The following is an 11,570-nucleotide window of genomic DNA, read 5'->3' as shown; positions in this document are numbered from 1 at the left end:
TCCCCTCTCCCTCCCCCTCCCCCTCCAGTGCTCCAGCAGCCTGGCGCTTGCTAGCGGCGGCGGGGCTTTGTCATCCGAACACACACACACATACACGCACACGCGCGCACCCGGCCACCACGGGACCGCGGCGACTGCCGCGTCGTGTCCTTCCTCGCCGCGCTCCTCTCTCCGCCCCCTCTTTTTAAGAGCTCCTCCAAACCCATTCTTCCGTCCTTTATATGTGCGGTCCTTTCAATCGAGGAGCTCGGAAAGCATTTTAGGGGGACCTCCCGCGGGGCGCGGCGCAGCAGAACTCAGGACGCGTGGGCAGCTGGGCTTTGTTCGGCCCCTTGCCGGAGTCCCGAGGGCGGAAAAGCCTCGGTCGCGCTGGAGCCCACCGGCGAGTTGGCGGCAGCTGACACCAGCATCCCCCCACCCGCACCAAACTGAAACGTGAAATTCTCCCACGAGTTCACTCCGGACTTGGCCCCAGGGTGGAGTATTGCCTCAGGGAGGGTCTCCTAGCCCACAAGTGGCTCTCCCCTAACAGACAAATATGCAGTGTCATTATGGTGGCTCCTGTTGCTCGAGGCCCCGGGGGTGCTCCGGCAGCGTGCGGGCGCACCCCACCCTTAGATGGCGCGGAAGGCAAAAGAGGGTCTGGGGCTCCCCTGGGGACTGCCTGGTGGAGACGCCGCGTCCCGCCCTCCCGCATCTCCCGGCTGCCTTCCGGGACCGCGAGCACGGAGCCAGGGCGGCCTCTCGCCTTTCATTACCGGGCCTACGAAAGCAGCAGCCCAGGCAAATATGTAGCTATTAAAATTAATCGCCCTGCGTTGTCAGCTGAACATAATGCAAATTATTTATGGGCTGTCTGCGCAATATTTATCATCGTGCAGGCTCCAGGCGCTTCGTGCCTCCCGGCCTCCCCCGCCCGCCCCGGCCCGCGCAGGGCAACGCTGTGCGCAGGCTGTCGCGGCCTGGGGGCTCTGGGCACCGGAATGGGGTTTCTGAGGGCGAGGCCGCTCACCAGGCTGAGCGCCTCACTTTAGTTTCTGCCATTCAGACTACATTTGTTGGAGGCCTACTACGTGCAAAATTAGAGGAGGTCTGCAAAACGGGGGTGGGGGTGAGGATAAAAACCAATCTGGAAAAAATAGGAACCAGGCAAGCTCGGGACCGGGGGTGGGGGTGGGAGGCCGAGATGCATGAGGGGACTTAGTCGGCTGCCCAAGTGAATTTTCTGTGGCTCAAGCCTGTCCTCCAACCCGAGAAACCCATGTTTGCGGAAGCTGGATTCGCACTTGGAGAAACTAGGAGCTTCAGAGGTACCCCACAGATCCGACTACAACGCTGTCGACTAGAACGGGAATCCATTGTCCTTCGAGCCTCAAAACTTGTTTGCAGATCGCAGATATCAGATTAACTGCTAATTGTCTAAAAAGGCCAACCATTTAGTTTATCACTGCTGGGGCCTCCGTGGTATTCGCTGCACTTTTATATGTAAAAACAGCCTTGCTGCCTCCGAAACGGCTTTTGTTTCTCTTTCAAATACTGTGTTCTAAAAAACAGCAGCAACGCGCCACCCCACCCCCTCTCCAACCGAGCCATCTCGTTTTTTTTTAAAAAAAAGCCCAGAAGGAGAAATAATCTATAGGACAATCCCCCCCTACTGGTCGGCGCCGGCGTTCGGGCTTTTTACGCAGATCGAGTCGCCCTGGGCTGCAGAGGTAAACAGGCTTTCTGCACCGCTGCTACTTGAATCAGGAAGGGAGGAACGGGGACTGCGGGGCGGGGAAGGCCTCGGGATCCGGGCTGGGTGCCAGGGAGGGGAGGGCACAGCACGAGGGGCAGTGTGGTGGAGGCGAGTAGACCCTGCCGGGAGGCTTCAAGGCCAGGAAGGTCGGTGGGCGGTCCAGCCAGAGGTCCCCGCTCGCAATCTGCAAGGCTGGGTGAAGGCGCAGCCTGGGCGCCTCTATCCCCAGCGCGCCTGGGCGCCACCTGGGGCCGGTCACGCTGCCGTGAGTCCATCTGCGGGGAAGGAGGTCACGGGGCGCTCCCTCCCACAGAACAGTTTTAGCAGCTCTGGGCCTTCAGGACGCAGAAGCAGGCCTACGTCTTTCTTCTTATGTTCATTTTAAGCAAATTATTGCCCTTCCTCACTGTCCCCACCCTGAACGCCTCACCTCGCACTTAGCTGACCAATCCTGAGTCAGGGCCTACTTCCGGGGTCCTGGGGTGGGGTGGAGTGGCTATCTATGGCATCTACTCCCCAGACTAACAGAAGGGTACATAGCCAGAAAGCCACTTCGACTTTATATATTCTTTATCCGGTTTCCTTCTCCTTAAAATGCGGTTTGACCCAACTTAAAGGTTCTTTTTCTTTTCCTTTAACCCCCAATTTTTGACAGGGAGTTTTTTTTAGAACATCCCAAAGATTCTCCCATTACTTCAGAAACTCAATTTGAAGTGATGTAAAAGAAAAGAAGGTTCAAAATATTAAGTTGCTTTTGGAGTCCCTTTATCTGGTACACTCCTGCATGGATTTTGAGGAAGGGCTGACTGGTTTTCACTGTTTTTTTTTAAATCAGCAAGTCACTCGTGTTTTCTAGGGTGAGACTGAATAGTAAATCACAGTAAAGTGGAGAGGCCATGACCCGTTTACAAAGTGTTTGAACACTTTGGTCTTCAGAATCCCACCTGAGTGGGGCAGGTAAGGGTTATTGTTCCCATTGTAGAGATGAGGGAAAGAAGTGAGTACCTCCTCCGCTCCAAATTTCAGGACTCGAGTCTTCCTCTTTGAACTGGGGACAGAGCCCAAGTGAAACCTGCCCGCTCCTTCCCTCCTCCAGATTAATGGCATTTGGAAATGCTGCATCCTTTTCTGAGATCTATCTAGTGGGGCCCGGGCCACCCTTTGAGTTGAGGCAGCCCCCACCGCTCACATTTTAGGCAGCTCCTTCCACAGCCTGCAAACCGCACGGAGGCCCCAAGCGTCTCTTACAACCGTCTGTTTACTCACTTCCCTCCAGCGGGTCAATTCCGACTCCAGGCCCGGGAGGACAATTTTAAAGTGTTTCTGCAGACAGACCCTCTGGCCGCGCCGGAAGTGTTTTATGTACCTGTGAGCCGAGTTAATCCCAGGAGGGGCGGCAGGATTAGTCCCTGGTGCGGGTGGGGGATTCCTGAGTTAAGGTTTAATCCCTTTAAGAGATGGGGGTCGGGTTGCTTTGGCAATATGTACCCCCTCCCCATTAAACTCACAGATTTGGGCCGAGGCGGATGGGAACTGAGGCATGTGACCCTGGACCCCCAAAGCCTCGATACTCCGCGAGGCGTGGTGTAGGGGGACTGAGGGCGACGCGCCCCGCGTGGACGCACCCTGGGAGACCAGTACGGACATGGAGTGCGAGTGGAGAGCGCAGTTGTGTGTGTTTTTCCCCAGGTTTTATTCTTCCAGCGCTGTAGAAAGGAGGAGCGCCGCAACCCGGGGAGGGAGCCGGAAAGAAACACTTAATCACCGGCGTCTCGCTGCTCGTCACGCGAAGATGGCAGCGGCTCCCCTGGGTTTCAAGGTTCCGGGAAAGGCGTGTGTTCTGCCTGGAGGCGCGCGGGCTGCTGCGCTCGCTCGCTCGCTCCCTCCCACCCTCCTTCCCTCCCTCGGCTGGGCGGCCCGCCCGGCTCACGGAGCTCCTCTCAAGGCCCGCAAGTGCTGTTAGGCCTGCCGGCTGCCCCTCTGCGGGCCCCGGCGGTAGCGAGGGCAGCAGGTTCCTTGGATCTTCGAGAGCTAAAAATAAAAAGTAAAGGCTCGACGAGGTGGGGAGCTGATCATCCAGGGCCATCTCGGATCACGAGCCCCCACTTCCCCGCACCCCCATACACCCACACTCGGTCCAGGTACACGGGGGGAGGGGGGTGACAAGCTGCGGCCTTTACAAGACTTGCCGGCTCAACTCCAGTTAGACGCGGCCAAAGGCCGAGCCAGCCTTCGCGGGAGAAGGGGTTTATCGCCACCCCATCCACTCGCAGGCCCCACTGTCTGGACCTCCCCTTTGACCCCAGGACCATCAGTAAACAGCGCCCAGGTCCCCGCCAGCCGCGGCCACTTCCCAGAGTAGGGGTGGTGGGATCCTCAGGCCTGGCTGCACACCCCAAGGATGCCGGCTTGCGCAGGAATGCTGGGGAACAGGGCAGCGCGGTCCCTCCACCCCAAGTCTACTCCGGAGCAGCGCAAAACTGCCACGGGCTTCCGAAGCGCAGGAGCGGGGAGGAGGAAGGAGGAAGGGAAGGCGGAGGCCCAGAGGCCGGCTGAGCGCTGGGAACGAGATAGAAGTGGGGGGAGGGAGGATGTGTGTGTGCACGCGCCCCCGGAAAGGGAGACAAGTATTTAGAGGAGGCAGGGTGATTGGGAGCAACTCGAGACCAGCCGTCCCAACCGGAGCTGACTGGCCTCACCAGCTCCGGGTCCTGAGGCTCCGTGCTCAGGACTTGCGGCTGCAGCGGGGGGGGGGGGAGAGCCCGCAGCTGCGGAAGGTGCTACCGGGCGTCTGGGCAGCTCCGCGGGAAGAGCCCGGGGGGCGTGTCCGGCGCCCGAGGACCGGTGTGAACCAGCCTCCCCTGCAGGCTGCCGTTTAGATCCGCCTCCCGGGACCACTGACACTCGGCGATAAGGAGTTCCTCGGCAATCGGCTGTCCCCAGTCTCCAGTCACCTCCGGCGGACATGACCGCCGGATGCTATGCGGCGAAGTGGGGCAAGGGGCCTTTGCACTGCCTTCCCTGACCTTCGCCGCGGAGCCACAATAACGTGCTTCTGTAGGACGCTCCGGAAGTTTCCTTTGCAAAATAAGGGCCAAATGTTGGGCCTTTTTGTCGCTTCCTATAATGTTTAACTGGAAGGTGGGGATCCAGGCAGTCCTCTCCAAACACCTTCCAAACAGCTAGCCTTCACTACACAACACTGGAGAGGCAACAACAGCTTTACTTCCCTCCTTGGTGCAATCCCTGCCCTATCTCAAGCTGTGCAGCTTTGGGCAAGATGCTTAACAGCTCTGGGTCTCAATGTCTTCATCAGTAAAACGAGGCCCACAATAACAGTGTCTAATTCATAGGGTTGTTTAGAGGATAATGAGTTACTACATAAAGTACCTAGAACTTTGCCTTGCACACAGTGCTACAATGTGTTTGTTGTTAGGATCTGGTACTCTCTCACCTTTGCATGAATAGAGGCTAAGAAAAATGTCTGCCTAGGTTTAAGTTCTCAGGCCAGTAGAGTCAGGGGTTTGGGCAGGGTGGAAGAGCACTGTCACCCACAAAAAACGTTAAGGCAAAATGGGCTCACATGGTCTCTGCTAGACTCTTCCTTGAAGGCCTGCGCAGGTGGTGACGTAGGGGGGAATGTGCTTTAATGGCACTCATTTAGACTGGATTAATGGGAAGCTCCTGCCAGGGCTCAGGCACCATTACCCACCTTCTCCCTGAGGCCTTGGGTGAACAGCACTGGTGTAGAAGACCTCCAGTCCACTCTTCCAGGCCAAGTTTTTTGATGGCTCAAGGCCATCTCCTATAAATCAGTTCTTGGAGGTACTGAGCAAAAGCCACATCCTCTGGGGGTACACTATAGCCAGAGTTTATCACTCATCCAGGGCTGGCATGGGGCAGGCCTAGTGTCTGGGCTGTTGGTGGGCCTCATTTTAGGGACACCAAAATGCACCATTACTTATGTAAATAGAATACATCAGATTTCTAATGTCAAAAAGCTCCCCATTTCCTTTGAAATGGGCTCTCCTGTGCAATGGGGAGGAGCCGGGGCGCCACTCACTTGGGCCTGGCCTCTCCTACCTCACTCATAATTCATTAGGTGGGACAGCCTTTTCCTTTATCAGAGACAACGCAAATAGCCTTTCCCTAACGTCCCTGCCTGAGTTCGCCTAATCACTGAAATGTGCTGGCGGTGCGCTCTCGCTCTCTTGATCCTTATCCGAACTCTGCGTGCCAGGCTGCCAGCCTCGCGAAAAGGTTTGCTCCTGAAGCCTCAGTGTCACCTCCGGGGCTTCCCCTTCACAGCCTCCGGTCCCCAAGCCGCTGCCGGCCAGCCTCCGGAACAAACCCGCAGCCGTAAGTCAGAATTCCAGTTCTCGAGCGCCACCCGGAGAATTTACATTTTCTCTCCTTAAGGGCTGCGTGGTGCGCGCCAGCGAGAGTCGGAGGGCGGCGGCAGCACACGTGGGGGGTGGGGAGGAAGGCTCTCTGCACCCAGCAGCACGTATGCAGGAAAAGAAACAGCCAAGAGAAAACGTGGGCTACAAAAAACAATACCCAGGACCATCTACTACTAAGTACAAACAATCCCAGGAAGAGTTTACAAGGAGTAAGCAACCCCTCAAATAGAACTAAAATAAATCCTCTTTTAAAGTTATGTTAAAAGTCCTCGAAGGTGGAGTGCAAGGGGGACCGCGCCTTCTTAGGATACATGACCTCTGTCCAGCACACACGTTGAATACCAGGCGGAGAACAAGGTCCTCATCTACCTATTCACCAGTTCTCACAGTATTCATAATTGACTCAACGTGTACTTGATTTTAAAAAGATTGATCTTGCTTGAAAGACAACCCGTATTTAGATGGGCAGCTGTCTGACCACATTTGTCTGGTCTCTCTAAGAATCCAGGTTTTCTAGCCCGGGAAGGGGCAGGCGGCCCTTGTGGCTCCTCCTTCGGCGGTTTCCTGGCGAGGCGCCCATCCTCCCCAAGCACCGGGAACGAAGGAGGCCGCATTTAATACTCGCGGGGAGCCTGCCCTGACCTATACTGTCATTTTTTCCATCGGTCAGAATCGGGCTGGGGGGGGGGTCTCCTCCGAGGGACTCTGCACGGATCATTGGGTTTTCCCCAGCGAACTTAACACGGAGGCAAAAGGGGCAGATGGAAACCAGGCCTCGGCTGGCCCGGCGCGCGTAAGCGCCGCGTTCGGCAGCTCGACGTAAAGCCAGGGCTGGATTTTCGCGGCCCGGGCCCGGCGCCCTGCCCGCGCTGGCGCGATCCTCTCCGCACCGGCTGAGCAAACGTGCTCGCCTAATTCCGCCCTGGAGACAGCAGCTGTTTGGCGGGGTGGGGGGTGGGGGCGGTGTGGAACCCTACAACTTTTCCAACTGAAAGTGTACAAGCATAGAAGAGGTGAAAGCCCACCCGGATTCTGTGCACGTACCGACACAGCATCTAATCAGTGTCACTGCCAGGAATACGCTTCCGCGGCTGGCGACACCCCCGCCCCCGCCAACCTGCAGGAGGGAGGGGGGATGCAAATGGCGTCTTGTGTCGTCGCAGACTCTGCACAGCTCCTGCTGCTGCGACTCAGAGCAAACGTTGCAGCGGGCCAAGCGCTACCACTCGGGTCACGAACACGCTGGAGTCCCGTGCTCCGCTCCTGTGCCCGGGTTGCGGGAAAAGGAACTACCACCACTCCCCGTTCCGACGCCATTCCCCTGCCCCCACCTCCGGAAAAGCTGCCCTTCTCCGACGGGGGGGGCGGGGCTGAGGGAAACGGCAAGACAACTGTTCCGCGCCTTCCTCGCGTGGCACGGAAGAGGAACGTGGGTGGGTTTCCCGTCCGAAGCCTGACCACACTCCCCCACTCTTCCAGGCCTCGGACCTGAACCTCGTGGACTGGGGGGGCGGGCACCGAAGTCAGGCGTGCTCAAGGGCTCTGGCGTGATGGCTAAGTTTGTGTCCTTGCCCTCCTACGATGGAGTAGCGTGCTCCACTTCAGGGAAGCGTGCGACTCCTCACCCCCGGCCACGAGGCCACTCCTGTCTTCTATGTGGGACCAACGGTTTCTCTACAGCATCCTCTCCCGCTCTGCGACCTCCGCACAGACCCACACCCCCAGGGAGACACCCCCCCCCAGAGGTGGCCCGCGCCTTCCCTCGCTTCCGGGGAAGGCGTGCGTGTCGTGTGCACCATGGCTCCCGCCCGCACCCTCCACGAGCCACTTAGTTGGCAGCCCTCCCTGGCCTCGGCCGATCCCCACCCAAAGTCGCCATACGGGATGCAGCCTCCCTCAAGCGTAATGGGGCGCCCCTGGGACGCTGGCAGAGGGATGGCGGTTCCGGTCGTTCCGGGATTTGCGTTTAAGACGAAAACAAGGCCGGCGACTACAAGAGCGGCGCCTTCATTCTTGGGGTTCAGACGCCCGCGCAGTCTCCGGGTCGGCCCCGCTATCGCCACTCTGGCCTGGGGGGCTCACTTCCGTACCCCCACGCCACCCACCAGCAATTCCTCCTCCTGTCTGTGTCGCACCATGCGGAGTGCCGAACACTCTGGCTCCTAGCCAGCCCCTCCATAAGCGCGCCTCCCTCGTCCCGGGTTCGGGGCGCCGTTCTCTCTCAGCACCCCGAGTACGCCGGTTCCACCCTCGGCTGCAAAGGCCACCGCCCCGCGCCACCCCCGCCCGGCGCGGCCCTTGTCCCAGCCCCGCTCCCCCGCCAGCTGTGCCGCCGCCACCGCCGCACGTGACCCGCCCCCGTCGCGGCTTCCGCTGAGCTGCCTGTTCCGGAGCACAAACAATTTCTGCTCTGGCGCGGGGTCTCTCGGGCCCTGGCGTCCTCTCCTCCCTGCCCCCCCTTCCGGGTACGAGAACTCAAAACAACTCCCTGACCTTCGGGCCGACCAGCTCCGGCTTCCACCGACTCCGGCATTCCGTTCAAACCCGGCAGCGGCAGCTTCTAAGATTTCACTCCACGCTGGGCTGGGGGGGAGGGGTGATTTCTCCGGGAGGGGGTGTTTCAGATCGAAAGAGCCACTTCACAGTCCTTCCTCCCCTCCGAAGTGAGTTTTTAGACTACCCGGAGGGCATGGGGAAACTCGGGCAGCCTCGCGCAAAGAAAGACACCCCCACCCCTCTCCCCACAACACACACACACGAGCGCGCGCGCGCGCGCGCCGCCTTGACTAGTGTCTGACCGATTTCCAGGGTCACAGCGCCAGGGGGCCTGGCCAGCCTCGGAAATACCACCAAGCGGTGGACTGTGACTCCGAAGCAGGGCTGGACAGTGGTTCCTCCTCCCGTGCTCTTAGCTGAGTACTTTGCAAGTACTCTAACTTTACAGATCAAGAAACTGAGGCATCCAGAAAGGTCAGTCAAGTAACTCAGAGTCACCCAGCTAATTAAATGACTTAGTGGGAATTTGAACCCAGGTCTCCCAGGGTCCAGGGTGGTTAAACATTATGCTATAAATGTTCACCTTGGATAAAGTACAGACCCATCTACAAAACTTAGTGTTTACTTGAGAGCTATATGTACTGCATATTGCATTGTGGCTAGCACATAGCAGGCACTCAATAAATATTAGTGGAATGAATGGGTGTCTGAATAAATGATTGACAGAATCATTGATGGCAAGTGGTTTTAGAGAAAACCGCCCCAACCATTGTTCTTCTACGAGGATTGTTTTACCTTAATACAATCTCTAGCTGTTTTTTGAAGGTTTGCAGGTAACAGGAAACTTACTCAAAATACATATTAACCTCCCACCTCTACGCCCCAGCCAATCAGCATGGCAGCACTTGAACTTGCTGAGGCACATACCCAAAGTAGCTTTTACTTGGTCTCAGCCATTTTTTCCCCACCCTGTTCCTTCTCTGTAGGGCTTCTGCTCAGGGTCAGGCAGACTGGAACTGCATTTGAAGTGATTCTGAACATACAGCAAGGAAGAGAGGAGTGTACTCCCACCAGACATGGCTCATTGGCTTCCCTTCCACAGCCAGGTGGGGGTGGGGTGGGGGTGGGGCGGTGTAGGGTAGGGAGAGCATGGCTTGCAACTTAGTGGTTAGTTTTTGAAGGACCACGTAAGGAACATCACCATCCCTGCAGCTTGCTTCGGAGTTGCAGTCCTCACCAGATGTGAGGTCACATCTCTCAGAAGGCAGTCATCTATCTTAACCAACAGCTCTGGGATGCTGGTCAGTGGGACCACATCTACAATTTGGAGAGCTGCTGCTGTGCTCAGTACTGTCCCAACCTTTCTGGTGGCCCATGAGAGGATGCAATTTTTAAAAATTGTACATTTAGATAATTTAGTAGAACGTACATCCATACTGTATTATTATCTTTCTCCCCTTCATTTTCCAAACCCAATCAGTTGTCCCTTCTGTCACTAATTGAACAATCTGAAATGAAGACAAATTTCACTTCGGGTTACCTGAAAGTAAACTTCTTCCTTTTCAGTTTGAGTCCTTCGACATCTGTTGAGTGATTGCCTCTGTGATATAAGTCACAATATTAGGCAGAACATAGAGGAGGAAAAACGTCTGGTCTCTGTTTCTGATTATTAATATAGTCTGTTCTCCTTTCCCCCCCTTCTTTCCTCTCTCTTCCCATCCCCCGCTCTTTCTGACAGTTGTCTCTTTTGCTCATGTTCCTACCATTATTTATCAAGAAATGAAAATGTTTATTTCCTCTCTAAGTAACAATCCAATCCTGATTATAAGGCTGGGGTTTTGGCTGCCTCTATTACAGTCTGGTCTGGATGACCAGCAGGACCCTGTGGCCTCAGCCTGTGGCTAGCCAAGGTTAGAAGCATCAGATGATTTCCAAGGAGGCCACAGGCCTCAATCTGACTTGGCCTGATGGTAGCTGAGAACAGCCTTGCCGAAACTCATGTACCTCTTGTGTAGGGGGGGACTGGTGACCAGTGATGCTGCACCAGAGGTTCAGGATGCTAATTTGATTTATTATCTGTGTATAGCCTGGGGAGGAGAAAAGGCTCATAAAAGTGTTCTAGGCTGGTCATTCTGAATGTGAGCATTTATTTATCTGCAAAGCTACTGAATGTCCCTGCAGGAAGTCACGGGTGCAGCAATCCCTGACTGCACAGACAAAAGTCTCCCTTTTACACAGGCTGCTTTTATTGTTTCCAACAGCTTTGTGCTCTCCCTGGGGGAAGAGGAGCGTCACATAGCGAGATTTCTTCCTCTTTTCTCACGCTGCAGAGGAAGTGATGTTGTGGCATTAACTCGGCCTGTGAACCACATCAGAGACAGAGTTGGGGAAAGAAAAGCATGGTGCAGGGTGGCATTCCTATGGCCTTCTTCCTCCAGGCCCCAAGGAACCCCACCCTGGGTCTGAGTGTGGGGATGGCATGCACACGCACATAGCTGGCAAAAAGCAAGAGAAGCCATACCTGGGAATCATCCCCTGGGTACAAGGGGCTCCCAGGGGGATGGATGCTCCTAACCCTTGAGCCTGCTTCTCATTAGAAATAAAGGCCCCAAAGGACTTCTGGAGCACTTCTCATTTATTCTTCATTCATTCATCGGACAACATTTAGAGATTACCCACTTTGCGCCAGGCACTGTGCTAGGCCTGGGTAAATGCAATGGTAAGCCAAAGACATGGTCCTTGCCCTCATGGAGCTTACAGTCTGCTTTGCTTGGCACACAGAAGATTCAGGATATGGTCCCAACCATCAAATTCTGTAGGTCCTACCTTCTTTTTTTAAAAAAAAGATTTTATTGGGGAGTTGGGGAAGGGGAACAGCGCTAGGGAATCGGGGGAAGGGGAACAGACAAGTTGCTGTCCTTTTGTTCTTCAGT

The 11,570-nt window shown here is 56.1% G+C and overlaps 1 protein-coding gene across 2 annotated transcripts in view; it reads right to left on the bottom strand.

The window, feature by feature from the left end:
• Positions 1-8,852, bottom strand: part of BCOR (BCL6 corepressor) — a 122,810-nt gene extending 113,958 nt beyond the window's left edge. For both annotated transcript variants that reach the window (XM_019650102.1, XM_019650154.1), the window contains exon 1: positions 8,635-8,852. The gene's annotated coding sequence lies outside the window, so the exon portion shown is untranslated. The remainder of the gene's footprint in view (positions 1-8,634) is intronic.
• Between the last annotated feature and the right edge of the window lie 2,718 nt (positions 8,853-11,570).

The sequence above is a fragment of the Hipposideros armiger genome, unplaced genomic scaffold, assembly GCF_001890085.2.
Source record: "Hipposideros armiger isolate ML-2016 unplaced genomic scaffold, ASM189008v1 scaffold_7, whole genome shotgun sequence".
NCBI lineage: Eukaryota > Metazoa > Chordata > Mammalia > Chiroptera > Hipposideridae > Hipposideros > Hipposideros armiger.
This window is presented reverse-complemented; position numbering and strand designations above follow the sequence as displayed.